This window comes from Thermobia domestica, chromosome 2 (genome assembly GCF_964235325.1).
Source record: "Thermobia domestica chromosome 2, izTheDome1.hap1.1, whole genome shotgun sequence".
Lineage (NCBI taxonomy): Eukaryota > Metazoa > Arthropoda > Insecta > Zygentoma > Lepismatidae > Thermobia > Thermobia domestica.
Genome location: NC_137455.1, coordinates 122,392,986 through 122,417,324, shown reverse-complemented (window position 1 = coordinate 122,417,324; position 24,339 = coordinate 122,392,986). Strand labels below are relative to the sequence as shown.

The 24,339-nt window shown below is 35.9% G+C and overlaps 1 protein-coding gene across 7 annotated transcripts in view; it reads right to left on the bottom strand.

Annotated features, from left to right (window-relative positions):
- The window catches only part of dysc (whirlin protein dyschronic), a 708,896-nt gene that overhangs the window by 448,284 nt on the left and 236,273 nt on the right, over nucleotides 1–24,339 (bottom strand). The window lies entirely within an intron of this gene.

Here is a 24,339-nt window from a genome sequence, read left to right as displayed (position 1 = left end):
TTTTTATCCAAGACATTCCATCGAAACAGGAAAACTACGACGAAAGGTCAGTCATGTTCAACAATCTGGACAAAGAGGGCGAATGAGGATATGGAACGGAAGAACGAGGAAGAGGAAGAGAAGAAGAACAACAACAACTTGGGCTCAGTAATCAGCAAGCAAGATATATGAACAAGAAAGGCGGTCAGGAAAATTATGGAAATCTTGTCAGAGACTTGCAAATTACACAGACAGAAAAGGTTCATAACTATGAAATTGAGTACTGAGTAAACAGCTGTTTGCTCCCAACAAATACTTTGCATTCCAGACGTTCATGGTTAAGGGAGAATGGGGAATTGCAAGGTTCGATGACGTGATAAGTACAAAAGAAAAAACAAAAATGGCAGTAAGCTCATGGAGTTTTTAAAAAGAAGAAGTAAGACTTGTCCTAATACTGTAAAAGGGGAGAGTATTGGTCAGAAAGCATTACTAATTCATGCTCGTTTGCGGTTGTCAGATCTGTGAAAATAGAATAACCACATTTTTTATGATTACACGTATAGATTTAAAATCTACCACAGGAAGTTATGTGGAAGAATGACATTTAGACTAAATAGTGAATAATTGTGATTTAAGAACATAATATAATGTAGAATAGATAATAAAAAGATTTGTTAATAACGAAGATATGATTAGATAAGAAAATATTATGTTTGTAGAATACAACAAATACAAAGAAAAGTGTTTTACATTTAGATTTACGACTGTATTTACTATCCGGTTATTTACAGATAGTCTGAAACAATCTACACCTCTTTTCACCATACTAAATTCAATGAAGTTACGAAGTAACACCAAATGTTGACATATTCGCCGTTTTCGTGACAGCTCTAGACGAGACAAACCTTTCAATTCTTAGGCAACGGAAGAAATACCATAGAAGATTACATATACACTGACAACTCAAAACATTATGTTTACTTTTGGAACGAATACTTTGAGATGACGTTAAAATCCAGACACACGACAGAAGCGCTTGCCAGACGGTAACAGGTATCTCACTCACTCAATCAATCTAATGCTTATGAGTAGAATGAGGAAGAATGAGGTAGAATGAGGTGTTTGCGAACTGCCATAGTTAGTGTCTTTCAGAGATGGAAAAAGGACGTGAAAACAGCACCTAACGGCAAATGTAGGGCGGCCATGCTTCATTAAAGATGTTAGCCGTCATAGAATGTCGAAGTTAGTACATCACGATAGGGATCAAATTGTGACATAATTAACAGTAGATAAATACACAGATCACCGTCAAATAAATTGCTGATATTGATTGCAACATCCTACAAAAGATTTCGCAGGAAATATACTAACAGGTTGATGTGTGCCATGTTATGCAGGTGCTCACATAGAACATTTGTGATATGTTTGAAGAAAACTTTGACAGTACCTTTCTTAGCACATATTTAACAACAAAATATGTTTGTTAAATTTCACAGAATAAATTTCCGAAATCGGGTTCATCATTTTGACTTGCCCTATATATCTATATTTATCTAAATCTATGTGTCTATGTATATATATATGACATATATATGACGTATGACATATATACATAGACACATAGAACGGTCATACGAAGGCCGTTCTTCGCCTTCTCTTTCCTGGTCATTTTATTTCCAGATTTTGGGGCACTCATTGGCTATCCCCTGACCTGTCTAAGTAAGTACAATTATTTCATGTAGAGTACCTCAAGGCATGTATACATAAACATAGGCCCCGTACATTGGAAGACCTGAAAGAAGCTGTTCGTACGGAAGTCGCCGATATCGATAGAGCTATGGTGGGAAGACTGGATGCCAACTTGGAAGAACGTCTTCAGAACAATGATAACGAACACCTCTTGCCAAATGTTGCTTTCCACACATATTTTTTAAAATGCTATTTTGATACGTTTCATACGAGTCATTCCATACTCGAATATGTCAATAGATTTTGATTTGGAAAAGAAATAACGATTTTATATTGTTTTTTTTTTTCAATATCCATCCCTTGTGATCCACCCTACCTGAATGGTAGACAGTTGATTTCTGATACATCGTGTCCATTTTTGTAGACAACACTATTTGTGTGGATTTTCTCTGAGTTCTCCCATTTTCCCTCACTTCCTTCATTGCACTGTTTCATTCATTATCACCATCCTTAGCCTTGGAGCATAAATGTCAGACATTGAACTTAAAAAAAAAATCAAATAGCGCCTTCGGCACCGGAACAGGAAGTGGTTGATTTCTTCCACTTCCGGTTCTAATAGAGAGATCATAGTGATATGGAATATATTCTTAGAACTCATTGTCGATTGCATTAAACTGCTTCCCGTTATCTGCAAACGTTCTCCCTCTATGACGATCAACGTTAAAACTGGATCTTTAATGTTTTATCCCCTATATACAACAATATTGAATCCGAAAGTCGTAGTGTGTTTCTGTCATTATCAGTTAGTGAAGGCTTGGAAATGGAAATGAAATATATTCTTGTGACATTTAGCCGATTACAAGAAATAGATTATATATATATATATATATATATATATATATATATATATATATATATATATATATATATATATATATAATACTTTTACTATATAGTGATCAATGTTGAAACTGGAAGTGGTCCATTTCTGACACTTTCGGTTTTAATAGAGACATTAGAATGGAAATGAAATAGGTTTTTTTTGGGACGATTAATTAATTGCAGAAAACAACTTCTCGTTATTAATTACAATTTTAATTCTATGGCGAGCAATGTTAAAACCGAAAATGGTTAATTTTTGCCACTCCGGTTTGAATATATGCTTAAGACTGAAGACAATAACTATCCTTAGGACGCTAAATCAATTCCAAAAAACTGCTTCTCGCCATATATATTGTCGGTTTTGCTCTGTGTAGATCTATATTAAAACCGGAAGTTGTAGTAGCTTTCGGCCACTTCCGAGTTTAGTCGGAAGTTAGTGGATGGAAATGTAGCGTACTCTTGGAACATTTAATCGATTGCAGAAAATTTTATATATCTACCTACAGCCGTTTTCGCTCTACAGCGAACAACGTTAAAACCGGAAATGGTTAATTTCTACCACTTCTTTTTTTTTAATATCGGCTCCAGAAACGAACGTAACTTCTAACTTTTCACCCTGTAATTTATGGTCATGATGATGGATCCAGTAGCTCTCAAAGATATTTTGTCTCCCGAGTTTTGAGAACCAAATTTCTTTAAAAATTGGCCCTTTCAGGTGGAATTTGTCTAAAGGTACTCTCGGTTTTAATGAGCGTTGAAATTATTTTGTCTACCAGTATAATAAGCGCTAAATGACAGTAAATAATTTGAAGAGTAGAGATGTATTTTATTTCAAAACAATCTTCTATCTTTGCGTTCTACTATTTTTGTGAATATGTATGAAAGCTCTTAATTGTTGTGGATATGTATGAAAGCTGAAAATCATTAAACAATGAAATAAATTTATGTGGGGCAAAATCCTGAAATTTCGATGAAGAGTCATGCTTGTAATTGTACTATTAAACTGTGTTTATGTTAACAGTATTATTTAATTTATAAGAAAAGTCAGTGCCCAAGGAAAAGGCGTAAGATTCCAAGGAAAAGAAAAAGAAGAAGAATAGAAAGGAAAAAAGAACTATTAGAATCGATCGCATTACTTAGCACGCACATTCAGCCACCGATGGCCATCACACAACAGCGGAGAGAGAGCAAACTTCGTAATGACTAAAATATATCCAGTCACTCCAAGTCGTTGAATATGCATGACATTGAACTAAGTAACATCGATTTTCATTAAGTTTAATATGCATTCTGTATATGGCAGTCAACCAGCAGGCTTATCACGTTCTCTATAGCGATAAAAACCGTTCTAAACCTTATAAGCACCCTTTTTTATTTGAAAGATAGCTTCTGTTATACAATATGACACAGGTCTCTAACATGTATCTGCGAAATTTAATAAAGATATTTTTCTTTTTTCTATTTTAGCCTTATCATCATGTGAGGCGGAAAAGAGGAACGTGGCGATATCCACATTTTTCGGGGAAAAGAAATATGATTTCTCACTCTACCTTCGATTCGTCTTTCTGTTCAAACTCCGTGAGATAGGGTTGCCATGGCTACGACGTAAGAAAAATAGTTGCTAAAAGGATTGATCTCCATTTCTAGGAATACCCTCCTGTCTCAGAAATACAATAATAGCAATTCTACAAGTGTGTTCAACAGAACGATAAAATGCAATATTCTTGTAGTTTTTTTTAAAAAAAAAAGTTAAGAGCAATATTATGTATATTTTCTATGTTGATCGTTTTTTAAAGTTACAGTTTTATCTGAAAGAATATACAGGGTGTCCAATATACAATGCAACCCGGAGTTTGGGATAGTAGAACTTTTGAACCTGAAGTGATTCACAAATAATGGTTATACCAAAATGACGCCTTGTTCATGCATATATTTTTAAACTAGGAAGCAACGATTGAAGTACACTAGGAACCACACAGTGTTGCCAGATGTAACCGAAGGTGTAAATCTTTTTTTTTTTTTTTTTTTTTTTTTTTGCAAAACATGTAAATTGACTAATAACTCATACGTGTGGATGTTCTGTCGTTAATTTTCAGTTTGTTTGGTTAGAGTAGCTTGAAAACTATGGAGCAGAGAAAAGAATTTTTTATTTCCACCGATAATTAATCGGATGAAGCCTCTGTAGGGAAACCGTAATTTTCATAAATTAACACTCTGTATTGACAACCCTGCTGATGTTTCAGTGCATCAAAAGGTGTGTTAAGGATCTGTCTACATTATGCAATTCCTGAAAACAATGAAAAACAAACAGAGTCTCGTGTATCGGGCGGTGTACATTAAGGTTATCGTTGTGCGATATTTTCGAAACAAGAACATTGGACAGAAACTGAATGTGCCAGAGGCCGTGGATGCAAACCTTCAAGAAGGGACACCTAAATGTGGAAGACATGCAATGGCCTGGCAGTCTCCCTGTCAGTGGATAAGGCGTAAATGCTATTATCGCGTTACTGGACACTAACCGATGCAATTCTACTGAATTCGTGAGCTGGCCTAAGAAACAAGATTAGTACATACAACCATTCTCCACATTCTCACATAGAGAAGTTTTGGGCATTATAAAAATTGCATCACGATGGGTTTCTCATGAGAAGACGGAAATACAGAAATAATTACAATTCAATGTTACTCATACCCATTTGGGAAGCTACGAATGGGAGCTCGTACCCACCTTCTTACGCCGTATCATTACGCTGGATGAAATATGGGTCAAATCGAACCAGCTCCAATTAAAAAGCCAATCAAAGGAATGGCGTCATTATTGGTCACCAAGAAATTCCGAATTTCGTCAGACCATCAGCAATGTGAAAGTCATGGTGATTCTCGTGTACGATTGGGATGGTGCAATCCTAACGCATACCTTCCCCACATCTGATCATTAATGAGCAGCTTTTTGTTCCTTTCTGGAACATAATTGACTAGCCTTAAGAAAGAAGCGGCGACATTTTTGCAGAAGAACTCACCCATCATTTTGATGTACAACGCTCGGGTGCATACAGCGCAAGGTGTGACTGATTTGTTCAATCGATAGGGATAGAAAGTGCTGTACCATCCACCCTGCTCCCCGGACTTAAGTACTAAAGTTTATTCAAGGAACGTTCAGTACCTCATGTAAACAAATACACGTGGTGATTGTTTCATTTTATTGGTTAAAGAGCCTTGGAACATCCATGCGGTAGAAGAAAATAGTCCATTGTTAAGTAAGCAGTTTTTCAGTGTTTTTGTTACTTATAAGGCTCATTATCAGAAATGCAATTTCCTTACAGTTAAATAACAGAAACAACGTTGTATCTAAGAACTAAATTGAATTAATGCAATAAAAGAGAATACGCATGCGTAGAAGGTGGCTTTGACCCATCTTACGCGCGTATCACAGTTAACAATATGGTCACGTGCGCTAAGTATGTCAAACACGGACAGGATACAAGCACGTGCTTCTCGAAAGAAGCGCTCACCGATAGCCAATCATCCGAGGACTGGCGGAGTAATACCATTCTGCAATGTTTACTTCTGGATCAGAAGGTTCGTTGAATGAACTTTAGTAACTTTGACTTGATTCCTAAATTAAGAAACCTGTTTGTTGCCTTCGTTTCAGAACTGTTCAAGAGAATCTTCTGGCAGTAAACCAGTTCATTAGAACTATCATCACAATAGGTGCTGCAACAGGTACCCAACGATTTCCACATCGCTGGCAACGGGTTATTCACAATACTGGTAACAACATTAAAGGATTATGACACTTTGTAATATATCTACTTTGCATCAATTATAAATAAATAGTTCCCAGTATTAAAGTGTCAGCCCTGTATATCTCCTAGTACCCTTAGGGTGTGAGAAGGAATGACGTATAAAAATAATCAAAATCAACTTATATTAATGTTGAATCCATAGTTTTCAAGGTCGCTGAGATTAATAGGTGTAATCTGAATGCTGTTTAAACCAAAGTTCACCCTCAACAGCATAGGAGTGAGAAGGAGTGAAAATTCAAATGTCCAAAACGACCGATGTTATTGCCGAATCCATTGTTTCCGAGGTCGCTAGGCTAATTGGTTACAATCCAGATAACATTTAAAATACAGATTTAAGCAAGAACGTTGCACGTCAGCTGGTTCAGGTTGACTTCCCGATCGACTACTTAATAGCCAAAATCGTGATGGTGCTGGCGTTTCTAAGAAACTTATTCCGATCATTATATATACGTGGTTAAGTGCTCGGAGAAGGCTGCAGAGCCTTAACTTCGCCACGTAAAAGAAGTCATAAATAAATAAATGTATATATATATATATATATATATATATATATATATATATATATATATATATATATATATATATATATATATATATATATATATATCAAAAATTCTGTAAAAAAAGGTCTTATAGTTACAATAATGCAGTATGTTTTTGCCATAGTGCAGCATACTCCCCAACTGTTCGTAATAAAGGACGATATTGATGGTACGACCATTAAGTAAGGACTCAAAGTGAATTGCCCTTTCGCAGCTCCACTACACAGTGAGTAGAATTTATTATGTTCGAAACAGATCTGTTTGATAATAGTTTCTGAAAGTTTTTGGTTCAACCACTGTGTTTGCATTTTTGGATTTTTTAAAAAAAAATCCTCTTTTCGTCGCATGATAATTTGTTTTAGGAAACATACATCACGTGGATTTTGTATCAGCTGTCGGCACACATCCACTCTCCCCTGGGTCTGAGCTGGGGTCAACTCACGTGGCACAATCTGGCAGCTCCTAATGGTTTTCCTGAATTCGGAAAAATGACGCAGTACAGTGGACTGGGACATTCCAGTTGGTTTGAAAATTATCATTTGTTGCTGGGTGGATTTTTCTCAGTTATGTCGTATGACCTCAGAGTCTGTTACTGTGGCAGTCGGATCTTGGCTATTCTTCGATATTTTTACAAAACTTCACGAAATTTCTGGAACCAAGGAGTAGCTCTTATGGTTCACTATACCTTCCTCATTCTCATGATAAATGTTTTGGGCTGCTACTGAAACGTTATGCCCAAATACGAATTCACACAGCAACAGTTCACATATCAAACGCTGTTGAGCACTTATCGTCACTGCCACTAAATATTGGCTGAAGTTACTGACGGAGTGGCAGCCTCCTTATTAAATAGTCCGTTTGTCACAGTACCTTTTGGACTGATTGGGTTGTGGTAATAAGCAAGACTTATGATTCACATTTGTAATTGCCTCTCAATCTCACTGGTGTTATTATTGTTGCAAAGACCTTCAAAATTTTGATGTTTCTAATACTATAGAGACCTTAGTTTGCAAGACAAAATAATTGTTGTATTGTAATTTTTCATTGCAAATGTATGCAGATTTGAAATATGAAATAATCTGACGTAGTGCTGTTTGAAAAATAATAATATTAAGATTGGTTGGGAACACTGTAATCCTAATGGGTTTTCAGAGTTTGTCAAATAATACTCCCCCTGCTGGCATTTTGACAATAGGAAATATCAGTCTTTTTATTTATTAGTTTGAAGGTTACAAAGGCGATTCAAGATAAATAGTTCACCTTATGTATCATATCCTTTTTTTTTTAAAAAAAAAAAGGACAAAAGTTAGTAGTAATTACGCGTTATGTTCGAGTGGGAGAACTAAATTTTAACAAACAATCTTTCTAGGTTTTAATCTTCTACAACTAGCCTCACAATTGCTTATATACAATCAGATTTTCGAACAAATAGTGAAAGAAATGTACAGCGTGGACCGGAAGTGGAAGTACCCCTAATTGGTGTTTTCTGACGATTTTAAGTTCTACTTACATTTGTTTGGTAACATTCCTTGGCATTGTCTGGCAACATTGCTATCCATGTTCATTTGTTTTCTGTTGTTTTCTGTTGTTTTCTACTTGGTAACAATTATTTGCAGTGAAGTTGGAGTAATCAACAATGTGTGATCAAAGTCCATATAGCATTGAACAAAGATTAGGTGTTGCGGTTTGTGTGGCCTCCAAGAAGTCCCGATCTGACGACACTAGACAATGCTGTCTGGGGTGACATAAATCAACAAGTAAGAAACACTCGATATCACACAACGCAGGAATTACGAGCAACTGTGGAACACGCCTTCACCCTCTTGACTCCGGAATATCTCCGCAAAACATCTGAGAAAACTTGGCGCAGAATTCAACTGTGTTACGAAATGGATGGTGATCATACCGATGTTTATGACTCTTAAGACTTTTAAGACTTCAAGGTAACTGTGTACAGACATTCTATTATAACTAACACTATACTGTTGAAAACTAAAGGGGTTTGTCCACTTCCGGACCACCCTTATACGTGCTTAAATTCAAGGTGATTGGGAGACTAGGCAAGAGAGCAAAAAATATCGATCAACTAACGCGGTGGTACTGGCAGAAACCAATCTGCTAGACCACTTGTTTCTGTCCAGTTGGACATGAACATGAACAATGTCAAACTATTTGTGAAAGAAGCATTTTCTAATTGTATACACTTATCACATTATTATTAAATTGAAACTAAAGTTCACGTTGCAGCTAGATCTGCCAGACGGCTTTGACGCTCGTGTCATCAGGATGATGTACGGTCAACACATCTGCTCCGAAATTGCTGTGAATATTGGTTTTCTTGACTTGGATAGTATACTTAATACCGTATAATTCATCAATAAATTAGCACCCTCATCTTTAAGTGCATCTTCGATTTGTTTATCCGAATAGTTTCTTCGAAATATTTAAATTACAAAACCTACAAGCAGTGGCGTATTTAGGATTTTGTTTCGGAGGGGGTTTGCTAACTTTCGGGGGGAAGGGCTTTGCCTGAAAATGTGAAAATTCTGAAAGATATTTCATATACTTTACTATAGTAAGATTTCTGGGGGGCCTAAGCCCGGAGACCCCCCTAAATACGCCAAGGCCAGTCACATTCAAGAGTACAAAAGAAGATTCGCCTATTAATAAATTCTTATATAGGCTATGCATGGCATAAAGCCTCCATTTTTTCTATTACATCTGTTGATGTCCGAAATTTACACATTTTTCTTTGGTTGTTTTGAGAGCTGGTGTGTAAAGGGAAAACCGAGCTATCTCTTGTGTTTAGAGCTGAAGGAGACGTTGTTTCTAGGAAACCTGATCTGTGTTGCAGGCGCTCTGAAATTTGATGTTGCTATAGCAACGCTCGCATCCCACCAAGTTGATGACCTGCTGCACACCCACACATTCTCTACTCAGTCTCCAAATTGATGTCTTGAGGAACCGGCGTCTTACTCAATGAAATGAAAGAGCGACTGTGTTCTCGCGTTGCAATGACGAACACGAGCTTCTGTTTCTGCTTGCAACAGATGGGAAATACGAAGCATTACATTCATTTTCCAAGTCCCAGAGAGACGTATATTTTTTCCTCCTGCAAAACTCAGGAAAGATCTTTTCTCAACGAAGTAAAATAAATTCCTAAACTTTCTTAAGCGAGTAGAAGGTTTCCAAAGTTGTATCTTGAAATTCTAATCGAAATATCTCAGGTTCAAATCACCTGAGATCTTAAGAGAGATAAAAGTGAATGTCATGTCTTCAGGTAAAGTCATGATAGCAGATTTCACATTATTTTCAATATGACAAATGAAGTATGGTGAAAGATGGGGTTCAATAGAAGAGGGCTGTTCAAACTACATTCTGCGATCTCTATGAGACATGCAAGAAATTCTAATTCAGCTTATAAATTAGAACAGCTGAATACGAAAGTGGTGTAACTTCTTGATAGACCTCAGGATATGTTTTGTTTTGGAATGATAGAGCGATTGGGGTCAAATTCTCTTCCCTAATCTTTGCAAAGTCATCCTCTAGTTGAAGAATAATATTTTAGCTGGTAACAAAATAAATGAATGTACGCACATTATAAATTAACTAGCCTATTTTTCACTATGAGAACTAAAGTCAACCTAAGAAGAAGTCTAGTAGCAACGCATGTACTAATCATGACACCTGAAACAAACTTCCAGACACCCTGTCGCTACAGAAAAAAATACGCTACTTTTTCCTGTTTCTCTTATTGATTATCAAATGTGAATTATTATCTTTCTTCTTTTTTCAAATAGTGACATTCATGAATTACTGTAGTATTTTCTGAGATATACATTTAAACAAGCATTGATTGATCAACTTGTGAGTAAGTCTTTTATAAGCAACAACGCTATATACGTAGGACGAAACCTACAATTTAAAGTGGAATGTGAATATTTACAGTATTAAATGATAAGGGATAGTGAGTAATGTGTTATTTGAGTTTAACGTCCAAAGAATATATTTCGTCTCCACAGTTGTTCCTTTATTTAAAGCAGAAGTTGTAGATCGGTCACTTATAGATTCGATATTGAATTTCTAAAGACTTGAAATCTACAATAATTTCGGAATCTGATACGAAAATAACTTGTTTTTGAATTTATTCCTTATTACACGTAAGTAATGGTTAATCTGAACACGTATTCCCATTTTGTTGCTAGATTTCTGAATGGAACGAGGAGGATGTTGACAAATCTTTAACTTTCCTAAGAGAAACAAGTTAAGGACAAATTTTTAACAAGGATTTATTCAACATAATCTTCCTTTAATTTGATGCCTCGGTTCTACTTGAATTGCAGTAGAAAAACGTTTTTCACTCATCGTACTCTCGTGATATCTCTCCAATCAATAAACACTTATTCACTGATCTGCATCTTAATCGTTTATTCGTAGGAAAGAACTTCCGTGATAACCAGGCGATATAACATGTGGTTGAGTATTTTTCCCCATCGCAGACTCTAGACTTCTTTTGTCATGGAATCTAGTCGTTAGCTAAGGATAACAAAAATGTGTGGCTACAACCAGAGACTAGTTTGGCTAAACAAATTTTGTGGTTACTATTTGTTTCTTATCTTAGAAAGTGACATACGTCTTCAGTCATTTCAATTGCACCAACCGAAAATTTACAAAAGGACATTTGCTTGTTTATATCTCGGTAGTGAATATTTTAAAATTTCTGTCTTATTTTGTGATGCGCTTTCTCGATGTCAATTTTTTAAAGGAATGCGTAATTTGATTCTTAACAAATGTTTGACTGTTATCAAAGTTTTAATTGCATTCACGAGGTGAACACCAACTCTATGTATCAGCTTTTCCATAACTCCCAGTTTTCGATCTTTTGTCATTTTTAAACAAACTCCCGTCCACATCTGCACATTATTCAAGTGCTTTTGTCCTGCTCTTGAAAGTATCTGAGAAGTCTTTTTTTTTTGGGGGGGGGAGGACATGTCTTAAACACTGAAAATGACACTTCTGGACTCAAAATATTGCTTCACACTGAATCATTCTGTTTTCAGAACAGATAGAGGTCATATAGGGCAAATAATTCGTGGAAGTAGAACGGATGAAGGACCACTTTGATGTTCTTATCCTGTAAAAGGCCTTCTTCTTACGCGGAAGGCTATCTCTTCATCCAGCTGTCGAGAGACCTAACATAAACCGACCTTCGACAACAACAAATGGACTGTCAAAATTATTTCCAGGATGCAGTGAGAGAATCCTTTAATGTTACAGATATCCTAAATAGTAATCCTTCTCTCCTCCATAACCAGGGCTCAAACGGGTCAATATTTTCTGCATTGGTTACCAAAATTGGGTTTTCGGAAGTTGCCAGGTCTTCAGTTGGCTCCCACCCGTTGCATAAATTCACTCACGCACTTCCGCAAAAGTCGAACGAGCAAGGACAGTTTACTTACAAATATCGTCCAATTGGCGATGAGTATCGTCATTTTCACAAACTTTAACGTACCTCAACAGTAAAATCCGTCGTTTCAGATCAGTACCAAGAAAGGATTTTCTTCATAGTTAAATTTATTAAAAATGAACATCAAAAGAGATTGGATTATCAGAGTCCGGCTCGTATTTTAAGAGTAAGACTATTTTCAGACTAAACTTCAGCACTATTTTATGAAATAATTCTCAAAAATATTGTACTGTGAGTTTTAAACTCTTTTTAATTTTCTCTGTTTCATTTTTTGAAAGTTCCAACTTACACTAGAATAATTAAATGTACTGTATAACAATTAATAAGCATATAGTCCTGTTTACTATTACACTGTACCTCACGCTTTTACTACTGCACGTATAGTAGTACTGCCCTTCATTTTTGCAGAAAGTCTGTATTTTCATATTTTTTGGTCATCCGACGTCAGTCAGGTGTACATTAACTCGGATAATCCGGACTCAACTGTAGATAGAAGCTTGAAATTTTGTACAATTAAGTCAAAAGTCCAAAAGTAATTCTTGTATAATTATATTAATCTATCCTTATTAGTTGTTTAGAACTATGACAAAATAGTATGTAATTTTGCTACGCACCACCTAAATTAAGTGAATAGGGAAAGAATTATTTTTAGGAAATCTTCGAAAATTTTCTTATGCAAAAAAAGAAAAAAAAAGACTGAAGTTGTGTGTTACACATAGTAACCTTTCTGTCATAAGATAAAACTGGATATAGTACAATATTCTCAAGTCCTTCGCAAAACTACGCAAACAAAACTATAGATGTTTGGAAGTCAGTTTGTGAAAATAAATAATAAACTCTTATCGTAATTGTGGTCTATAAAGTGCTGCAATGGACAATCAGCACTACTTCATAGCTATAAATAACTGTCAATTATTTATTTATTTATTTATTTTTTATTTATTTATTTATTTATTTTTTTTTTTTTGTAATTTAACACTTTAATCGTTTCTCTGCTTTACGTATCCAGTAAATAATACTTTTATTTTTGAAATAAATCGCCATATTTTCTGATTTTTTTTTCCAACAAAATGGTCAAATTACTATATAAACCTTTCTGTATTTCCTGAAAATTTATCGAAAATTACTATTATCAGAAACGTTTCTCAATCATTATTAGCTGTTGATTTCAAAATATATACAGTGACAAGAATTGCAGACAATTAGGTTGTTGCAGATAATAATATTCAAAAAAAAAACTTTTAAAAAAACTTATTTGATTCTTAAGTGAAGGATGCTACAGCATAAAATTCAAAGGGAACGGAATTCATTAATACTAAGAACATTTCGGTGGAAGAAATGTACGGAACATGTTTTCATGGTTCTTGTGTTGTTGTTCCACTGATGGGCTACTTATAGAACTGTAACTGTCTGTACAGGCTCATATCTACGGGGAATCTAGGGGGCCGGGCCCCCTAAATTTATGCTGGCCCCCTAAAATTTCCACGGTAGGCTTGCAAATGAACTATAATATGGTGATGAACTGTAACTTGGCTACCTCTCTAAGTTGGCCACCTGCTTATCTTGGCCTAGTTCGTCTTGAACCTGCATTTTCCCATAAGACATTCGTTACTTACTACTCTATAAGTTGGCCACCTGTCTATCTTGGAAGTTGGCTACACTGAAGCAATGTTTACCCTATGATGATAATGATAAATTTACCTGCGTATCTCAGTTTTGTTATTTTTCTTAACTCTTTCGTATTCCCATATGAGAGGCAGATGTTCTGTATTTGTGACTGGAGAAAGGAATCAAGGATTCGCGCGATTTGCTCTTGGAGGTCAGTGGCCAGAAAACTACCCTGATAAAGGGGTGGTGAAGGAAGATGTGAATAAGAAAAACCACGTACAGGAATTCAGGAAATGGTTGTACGTATTTGTTTACCCTGTCTGTTTTGGTAAAACCATTAGCTATATCAGTTCCTCTCATCAGTGGGGAGCTTCAGTAATGTCGGAAAATTCTCAAGGTTAAAACTAACCATCTCAATTGTCAACTATTGGCACCTGTCGGCTTGTCGAAAGATAGCCAAGTTTTTTCTTTTCTTTTTTTCTTTTTTTTTAGATATGAATTCCCTTAAGACTTTCCCAAAACATCTTTTGCTGCGAGGGAAACACTTCTAGCTCATTAACAAGAAGTAGTTAACTACAATATTAGAATGTGCATATCTGCCAAAAAGAATAAAACAAATACGTCTAGAATGAACCGCCATTCAGTAACAACTGAAAATAAATCATATGAGTTGCATATGAATTTCTCAATTTATAACTTAGCTTTTCTTGTTTTCAATCTGAATAGCTCAGTGTGCTATAATATCAATTTCAATAAACTGCGTACATACGCTTCTATTTCATGGTTGTTTGTGTTATTGTGTTTTCAATCCGAATAATCCAATGTACGTACCAGACTAGTTTTCAGGAAGAGAAAGGTATACACATACATTAAACATACCATAGTAATATTTTCTAGTACTGTATATTTTTATAATTACTCTATATACATTACTTATAAGTAGCTGTCGTGCACTTGTTATTAAAATTTTACAATCAAGTAATACTAGAAATCCTATTCTAAAAATGCACCAATCATACTTGTTTTCTGTAAGTTGGCCACCAATCTAAGTTGGCCACTTTTTTCGATGGAACCGATGGTGGCCAACATAGACAGGTTTCACTGTAGTTGGATCAGGCCCCCCTAACTTATACCGCCACCCCTACATTTTAGAGCTGGCTACCGGCCTGTGTTTGTATCTATTCTAAAATTTTGTAAACTTGAGAATGTTATCGAGCAATCGCCACATAGTCGAGAATCAGATTGTACTCGAGAATGATATTGAGTAAACTTGAGAATTACCGACAGATAGTTCGGAAATGTTTTCTAAAATCCAAGCGCAGAGCCCTTCGAAAAGCGGGGTCCCAGGTGGTTGCCTAACTCACCCTACGTAAAGGCCGCAGCTGGTGATAAACGTGGCATTTGAAACAATTAACGTAGGGACTAAGGCCAAAATAAATTATTCTTTGCTTCAAAAGAAAAGATCATTTTTATTTTTTTAAATGCATTTCATTTCAAGATGGAATGGCACAAATACCTGAAAATATGAATAGATCTTATTCTACAAGATTATTTCCAGCTCAAAACGATAACTCTTTTTTTAACCTGAAAGAGAAAAAATTGCCTCAAATAGTCACGTGATTTCCTGGCTTATCTGATCGATGACCTAAATGTGTGTATATGTTCACCAGGTGGCGTAGTTGTGGAAAGAAAAAGTAATGCTTACAATGAAAAGAAGTAACAAAAAAACAACGGCTGTGCATCTTCATCTGTATCGTAAATCTAGCAGCAAACTCCTATCTAAAAAGTACCAGTTTAAAAACTTGTTAAAAACTCTTCTGTTTTTTTAAATATTTTCTATGCTTCTTATTTTATCTTTGTCTCGAATATAAATACGTAGCGGAAAAAGTTGAAAACTTTTCGTACCTCAGCGGAAGAGGTGAAAAAGATTATTGGAGAATCGTGGAAAAAATTAAATCATGGATTTTTTTCCAAGTAACATCTTATTTTTTGCAGAGAAAATTGGAAAATCATGCATTTAAAAGGATCTACAAGAAGGGACGTTACTTTTTGCATGACAAAATAAGTAGCTACTAGGAAATAAATATCTTTTTTTACAAAATCTGCAACATTGTGAGTGTTTAACAGGAAAAAATCCTGAAAGATTAGATTTATAACAATCAATAAGTTTCATTGAACTGAACAATGTTATATATGTCAGTGAAAACTTGTGTCTAGTGTTTGAGAAACTCCTTTTCTTTTAATAAAAAATTGATGCTACTCAAAACCTAAGCCACCTAAGTAAGTTGAAACTAGCACTGAAGTGTACCCTCATCACTACATAACATGGGGTTGCACAGTGGTTCAGTAGTAGGGTACTCACTTCTGGTGTGTAGAGTCCATGGTTCGATCCCCGGACAAGTAAGTTTGTAGTGGACAATCATATCCGCGGTATTCTCGGGATACTCCCGTTTCCTCCCACTTTATCATTACACCAAATGTTCCATCATCATTCACTTATTCTAATCAATGCCTCTCTTAGTCTAGAAGGGCATATTCGTAGGACGTTAAACTGAAAGAAATATTTATTACATAAGATGGTTAATGAGTTAAACCCATAACTATTATTAAGCCTTATACTTTAATTTTTGTTGAACTGAAATATTGTTCAAAAATGAGACGCACGTCAGTCGATAGATCACATCGAGCTAAACAAAACGATATGCTTGAGGATAAATTCTCATGCGTAGATTTCGAGAAAATGAAAAAAACGAATTTTTATGGCGCTAAAAAGTATGTCGTTTGTTCCCATTCTGATGCAATTTATAATTTTTATTTTATTGAAACAGATTATTTATTTATTTATTTATTGTACATGAAAAGTATACACATTTAAACAGAAGAAGTGCCCAACCTTCTCAAGTGCTTGGGCGGAATCTCCCCCCAAAATTTACGACTCTCCCCCCGTCCAAAAAATACAGTGAACACTAATGACGTTCGCACATATCTATTAATGCGTCAACATACAGTATGTTCCATCTAATAAGTGAGAATTCAATACAATGTTGTTCTCTAGAGGTCTGTGTTCTGTGTTTAACCTGATGTTCAATAAGAATTCCAGTTAAAATAAATAATGATACGTTAATATTACAATATATTAATAATGTCAGAAGTCAACTTAAATGTGGATTCGGACAGACGTCTCATAGTTAATCACATCTAACAAATTGCCAGTTGACACTCCCGATTTGAACCATATGGATCATGTTGTGTGGTTCAAATCGATTCTGTAAGTGGTACTCTGATATTTCATTCCATAAAACATGCAGTTGAGAGATCATTGGTAGAATTTTCTCTTGATTCTGTGCCAAGTGAATAAAAAAATACTTCTTGATATGACAGAAAAATGGACGAGCGGATACGGAAACTGGTGGAAGGGATACCAATGCGTCAGGGCACCAAACACGAATAAGCTTAAACAAATAATTGCATTTGCAAAAATCATGACTCTCCGATCCCTTTCTGTTTGACACTAACTTGTATAAAATAGTTTAGTTTAAAGTTAATTGAGTGACAATGTACTCAATTTCACATTTTATGGAGAAGAATAAGCAATAATATTTGTTTCATCTACAAAGTTCTCTGTTATTTTCCCATCTCAAAATTGTAACCGCACAGTGATTGCTTTCCTAGGCCTCCCTCTCATAGATTACAGCCACTGTAGTCTTACGACTCTATATGCCTATGAGATTAACACTCCTAGTTGGTCTGCTTGCTTGTTTATTGTACTTGTATGATGCTGCTATCTGCTGGTCATTCTTTCTACAACAAAGATAACGTCCCGTCATCTTATATATCAAGCGTACAAATTTAGCTATGAACAAATAAAAATACGTGCTATGTACGAAAATATTTACCAAGAAGTTAGAAAAGGACAAGTCACTTTATTTCAAAGTAACTATCATCAGAATTTAATCAATTCTCATTGCTTACTGCCTTCACTAAATTCGCGAACTACTGCATTGTCCTGTTCCTGCTTCATATAACGAGCTTTTGCTCTTACAATTGACGTTATTTTACAATGCTTTATTGTATAATATTTTAGTTCAATCTTAATTACCTTTTTTAATTATTGTACTTTTCTGCCAAGGGGGCTGAAGTCCACCGATCCCTTTACGCTATTTCCAATAAGTTCTAATTTCTAACTGCCTACAAATATAGTTTTAATTTAAGACTTTGGAGGATAAAATGTTAATTTTTCAATATTAGAACAGTTTATTTTCAAGTCAAATACCTGATAGCCGATATAAGTTAATAAGTTTTCCGAAACACGTAGTAATTAAGTCAATATTAGGAGTTCAAATGCTAAAAGTGTGTGGTAACGTTTACAAGCTTAGGGAAAGTGTATACCTGTTGTTCTGTATGGTTGCGAAACGTGATCCTTAGCTTGAGGGAAGAACGCAGACTGAAAGTATTTGAGAACAAGATCGTGAGACGAATATTCGGACCCAAGACGAACAGAAATGAGGAATGACGGAAATTTCATAACGAGGAACTGCATAATTTATAACGTTTACGAAACATTGTTAGTCATATCAAGTCTAGGAGGCTCAGGTGGGCAGGTCAAGTAGCCAGAATGGAAGAAAATAGGAACGCTTTCTAAGTTTTAACTGTAAATCCAATCGGGAAAGTACAATTAGGAAAAACTAGGCGCAGATGGGAAGGCAATATTAAGACGAATCTCGCAGAAATAGGAATATACAGGAGGTTTTGTGAACGCGGCTTGAACCTCCGGGTTTCATAGGTCATAGTGTTAGTTTAAAAGTTTGCGACACACCAGCGTGTCTCGTAACATTGCTTGGGAACAATTATACTAAAGTACAGTGAATAGACCTCTTCACGTACGAATGGGTAAACGAATATAATAACCTTTTGACATGGAACTTGTAATCCCATAGCAATTTGAATTTTATTTCTGTGTGATTAATTATAAAGCTCTTGCCGAAAGTAAAAAAGATGAAAATAGAAGAAATAGTAAGCGTCAAGAAAGGAAAGATTGAAGAGACATGTTTGTACCTAGAACCATTAGACTAATATCTCCCTCAAACATTACACATGCATTGCACCCTGTCTTGCGTCGATATGCGTTTGTTTCTTTCATATCTTCTTCAGATGTGGTTATTTTGTGGCTAACTTTTGCTTTTCATTACTTTTGCATGCTTTTCTATTTCTTCTTTTAGCTTCTGAATAAATTTAATTTCTAGGTCATATCGCAATTTAGTTGAATATTATTATTATTTTGCTTTCTATTTGAAGTCATTTTGAAACATTTGTCGTCTTTCCACCTTGATCGTCCTCGTTCAAATTTGGCAGACCACCGAAGATGGTCATCAGCATTACATTTTTATTTATTTTATTTATTTATTTAATTTGTCTAAATCGGTAAAGCTGTTCTTGAGAATAAGAGTTCTGGAACGAAGACATGGTTCATGGTTTGCTACAGAAGCTACCACATAGCACACATAATGGAGGAAACTGTTGCAGAGAGAAACGAACCGAAGCGACAAGGGATTTAGAAACCCTATAGATTATTATTGGATTTTCTTCTTGCCTTTGCATGCAGTGGCAAAGCAGAAGATAAAAAGAACTTTTGTCGGCCTTATTAACCTAACCTGCATGCATTACCAGTTTGGTGGAGGTAATTAAACGTACTAAATTTCCTATGATACACAACGTACATTTTCAATCAATTAAAAAGTCGCTGTTATATATTACATTCCCGGGTTGAATTTGAAGTTGAAAAAGAGTCGAAAACAATGAGTAACCGAATTTCACATTAAGATCTATCTTATGAGTCGCTACAACATAAGTATTCCATAGATGTTAACTACATATCAAATTTTTATAGTATAATTATTTATCGTTAGGAGCAATAGGAATTTCCTTCCAACAGTTCGATCTAATTACAGGTCAGAAACTACTCTCCTGGAGCCAGAAGCTTCCTAGGTTTAGCGTATTAAGATTTATCTTACAATTAGTAATTTGGTAATGATTAAAAGAAAATTCAATTTCATCTCTTCAGATGCATAAGACACGTCTTTCTTATCCTGTTGAGATTGTGAGAAAACTATTCTGACTGTGGCTGTTTAATCTTAATAGTGTAAAAGACAAAATTCAACAAGTGCAATTCTGAGGTTGAACTTGCTTTTTTAATATAAATATTAAAGCCACTTCGATGCTAAAATCCAACTTCAGATTGTGTTTTTGATTCCTCAGCTTATTGCTCAAACGAATTATTTTCTTATCCTTTCCTAGTTAATAAATAAGTATTTCCGTTTAATACCGGTATTAAGTTTTGAGAAGTAAACTAGTATAAATTTAAATCCGCTACAGTGTGAATATGATACTTTCTGTATGTGTTTCTTCAAAATATAATATTTTAGTTTTTATTAATCTGGTACAAAGTGTCTGGTTCATTTGCAATACACGGATTTGTGATTTAAAAAAAATCATATAATTTCTTGTGTTTGCTTGAGTATTCTCATTTCCTCTCACTTTGTGCTTACACCGATTCTCCCATCATTATTAGTAATTTGGTAATGATTAAAAGAAAATTCAATTTCATCTCTTCAGATGCATAAGACACGTCTTTCTTATCCTGTTGAGATTGTGAGAAAACTATTCTGACTGTGGCTGTTTAATCTTAATAGTGTAAAAGACAAAATTCAACAAGTGCAATTCTGAGGTTGAACTTGCTTTTTTAATATAAATATTAAAGCCACTTCGATGCTAAAATCCAACTTCAGATTGTGTTTTTGATTCCTCAGCTTATTGCTCAAACGAATTATTTTCTTATCCTTTCCTAGTTAATAAATAAGTATTTCCGTTTAATACCGGTATTAAGTTTTGAGAAGTAAACTAGTATAAATTTAAATCCGCTACAGTGTGAATATGATACTTTCTGTATGACTGATCATACTTTGTATTCAGCTTACAGAAGATAACAGTAGTGCGTAAACAATTCAATATTTTATTCCATTCTTTGAGTACATTAACAGAAAAGGTTGGTACTTTGAAGAAGACAAGTAGTATGGCATGATGGAAGGATGATATAAAAAATGTTCAAAAGAGTTAATACATAACAGAAAAAGAAATGTTAATTGTTTTGATTTTGAATGAAAAGAAAGTTAGAGGTAGTAGTGTTAAAATAGCGGTTCTCAACATTTTAGAACCTATGAAATCTCAAACGTTTCCTAAATTATCTATTGCCCCACAATAACCTCATTTTGGTCTATTGCCCTCTTTGGAAACGAGAACTTCCTCTGGAGGACAATAATGCCCACATTGAGGATTACTGTGTTTTTACCCACATTGAGGAAAAAACATCTACTGCTTTTTTTTTAAAAAAAAAGGACATCTACGAGGAAAATCTGAGGTTTCAGCTGTCATACTTTTAACGTAAATTTCAGAGTATTCTCTATACGTAAACATATCTCTAAAATATCAGAATTATTGGGTAACAATGAGAATACTGGATTTCTATTGTAAATTTTTAGAATATTCCCTGAAAAAATATACGTATATTTTAATTTTATTTCCTTGATAAAAATTATTATATTTTAAGTGTTTTCTTACAAATTACTATTAACAACCTGAAACAATTATTAAAATATAAGCACACAAAATTCAGGTGTTTTGAATATAATAAAGAAGTTATGTGATAGTGTAGTAAAATTTACTTTGACTGTATGTTAAGAGTATATGTTAACGCTAAGAATGACCGTTATAATATGACAAATTTTGAGAACGCTACTACGAATATCAACATTTAATTTAGAACATTTAAGTACACTAAGAACCAATATGTTAAATATAATAAATGCTTTTAAAAAATAGTGTCATGATACATAAACGATAAACCATTCACGAAAAATTCAAAACTATACATTCGTTATATATAATTCATATTTTAAAATAAAAATATTTTTCTGTAATACAAGTAAATATGATATGACTTCCTTTCTTTGCACAATAATGCGTTTGCCCTTCAAAATATGTAGCAGTAAATCAGATTTTACAGACATCAGTGTATAAAAATTTCCTATAATTTTATTTTAGATTAAAACTTTTGATCAACTTTTTGGTTTCCTTTTTCTTGATAGGGTTACTCAAATTCTGATTTTACAATATTAAGCAGAATAGGTTGATATCAGGTAATAAAGACTTGCAGCTCACGGAAAATAAATTATATGAAAATGTTCAAAGGAGAGGAAAATATTTCCAAGAGGATAAGTTTTTTGACTATTTTGTATAATACCGAGCAAACACAATATTCGCCACTTACAAGTAACACTTCACATCGTTGCTGCCGGTCTGACGCTAAACTATACATTTTCGGAAAGCACTAGTCCTAAATAGGATAACTACACAGTGCGACGGTCAGACGTTGCCGCGTTCAGGACTTATGGAGCGTCAAACATTAACATGGGGTTTATGAGAGTAACCATAGCAGTCGTATTATTTCATGCTAATTCGTCTTGCATTTGAACTCTGTGCTAACATGTGTGTTGTAGCAGTCGTATTATTTCATGCTAATTCGTCTTGCATTTGTACTCTGTGCTAACATTTGTGTTGTTTTTGTGTTTTTTAGGTATGCGTTGTAAGATGGATCCGAAAGTGGTCGTTTGGGCTCTGGTGGCCGAGATCGGGACAAATGAGCGCAATCCAAATTTGGAAGAGCAAAGGATGGTGGCACACATCAAGTCTCTTTTGACCAGCGGGATGGAAGTCGTTGAAGAGATTCGTACGCTCGGCTTCGGTGACAGTGATGGTGACCAGGGGGACGGAGACATGGATTTTGGAGACGAGGAAGACCAAGAGCAGGAGGATGCAGAGATGCCTTCGTCATCGCAGCAGTCTCATACGTCTTCCGCATCTGGCTCATCAGCGTCAGAATACCTGCCCTCTCCTGTGAAGAAGCCGAAGTTCCAGGATCAGCCTCCAGAAGACTCCAAAATGACACCAGAGCAGTGGCGCGAGTACAAGGCAAAAGCCTATGCCTACTGGACGGTAAATCCAAAAACAGGTAGGCCTTGGAACACAAAGACCGGTCGTGCTACCCACTCGACTCCGCAGAATCAGTTCAGGTATATTCGGAACATTGGCGTGCTACGTCACTTTGGGGCAACACAAGGCAAAGATGACAAGAAGACGCTGATGGCAGAGATCAATGAGGCAGTTCGGGGCATGTTCGCGGAGAAACAGCACACTGCTATCATTCACGATCGAACGTTGCGAATTTGGGCTAGGCAAACAGCTAATGAACTGGACCCTAACAAGAGTCTCAAGTTCAAGGCATCACCGTCGTGGGTGTACAGATTCAAGAAGCGCAACAACATCGTGGACCGTGCAATCACCCACAGGGTCGGCAGGACCTGGCAACTGAAAGAGTTGGACTTGCAGCAGCAGGCTGATGCTTTCGTATTAGCGACTCGCGAGCTCATTGCAAGCGAAAGCATCCCACCAACGCAGGTTGCCAATGCAGATCAGAGTAGCTTCAAGAAGTTGTTGCAGAGTACTCGCACTCTCCGTACCAAAGGAACAACAGTCGTGCGAGCGGTTGTGGGATCCATGAGCGCAACAACCCACAGCTACATGATCATGTCCGTGATCACCATGGCCGGAGAGATTCTGCGGCCGATGTATGTACTGGTGTCGGAACCAAGTGGAAAGTTTCCGGGAAACAAGCCTGCAGATCCACCGAACATCAAATCATTTGCTGGCAAAACGTCCAACATGAACAGGGACGACCTTAAGGACTTCTACGAGCAAGTGTTCTGGCCAAGCATGCCTGATGATCGGAAGAAGATCGTTTTGCTATTGGACTCGTGGACTCTGAACAAGGACGACAATCTATCGAACGCACTGAAGCCTGCCGACGTTGCGTTGCACAAGAGACTGATTCCTGGTGGTTGCACTGGAAAGATTCAGCCTTTAGATGTGCATTTCTTCCGTCAGTACAAGTCCTTTGTACGCTTTGTGACCGACACACTGGCCATGGACAGTGTCATGGATATCTGGCATCGCGATCGATTCCTGGCACTACAGTCGTTTTCACTCTACCAGTTCAGCGCACCCCGATTCAAGAACCTGATCCGGTACGCTTTCCACAAGGCTGGCTATCTGGACGAGGAGCCGGGAATGTGGATCTCTCCGCACGAGTACTGCTTTGACTCCCTCGACGAAGGTGACGTGTGCTTCACGTGCGGCGAACTACCGTTCGTCAAGTGTGCACACTGTGAGCGCACTCTTTGCATCTCTCATGCTCTGTTCGACGATTTGCACATTGATTGTACCCTTTAACTTACGCAAACAAGTGCTCAATCAG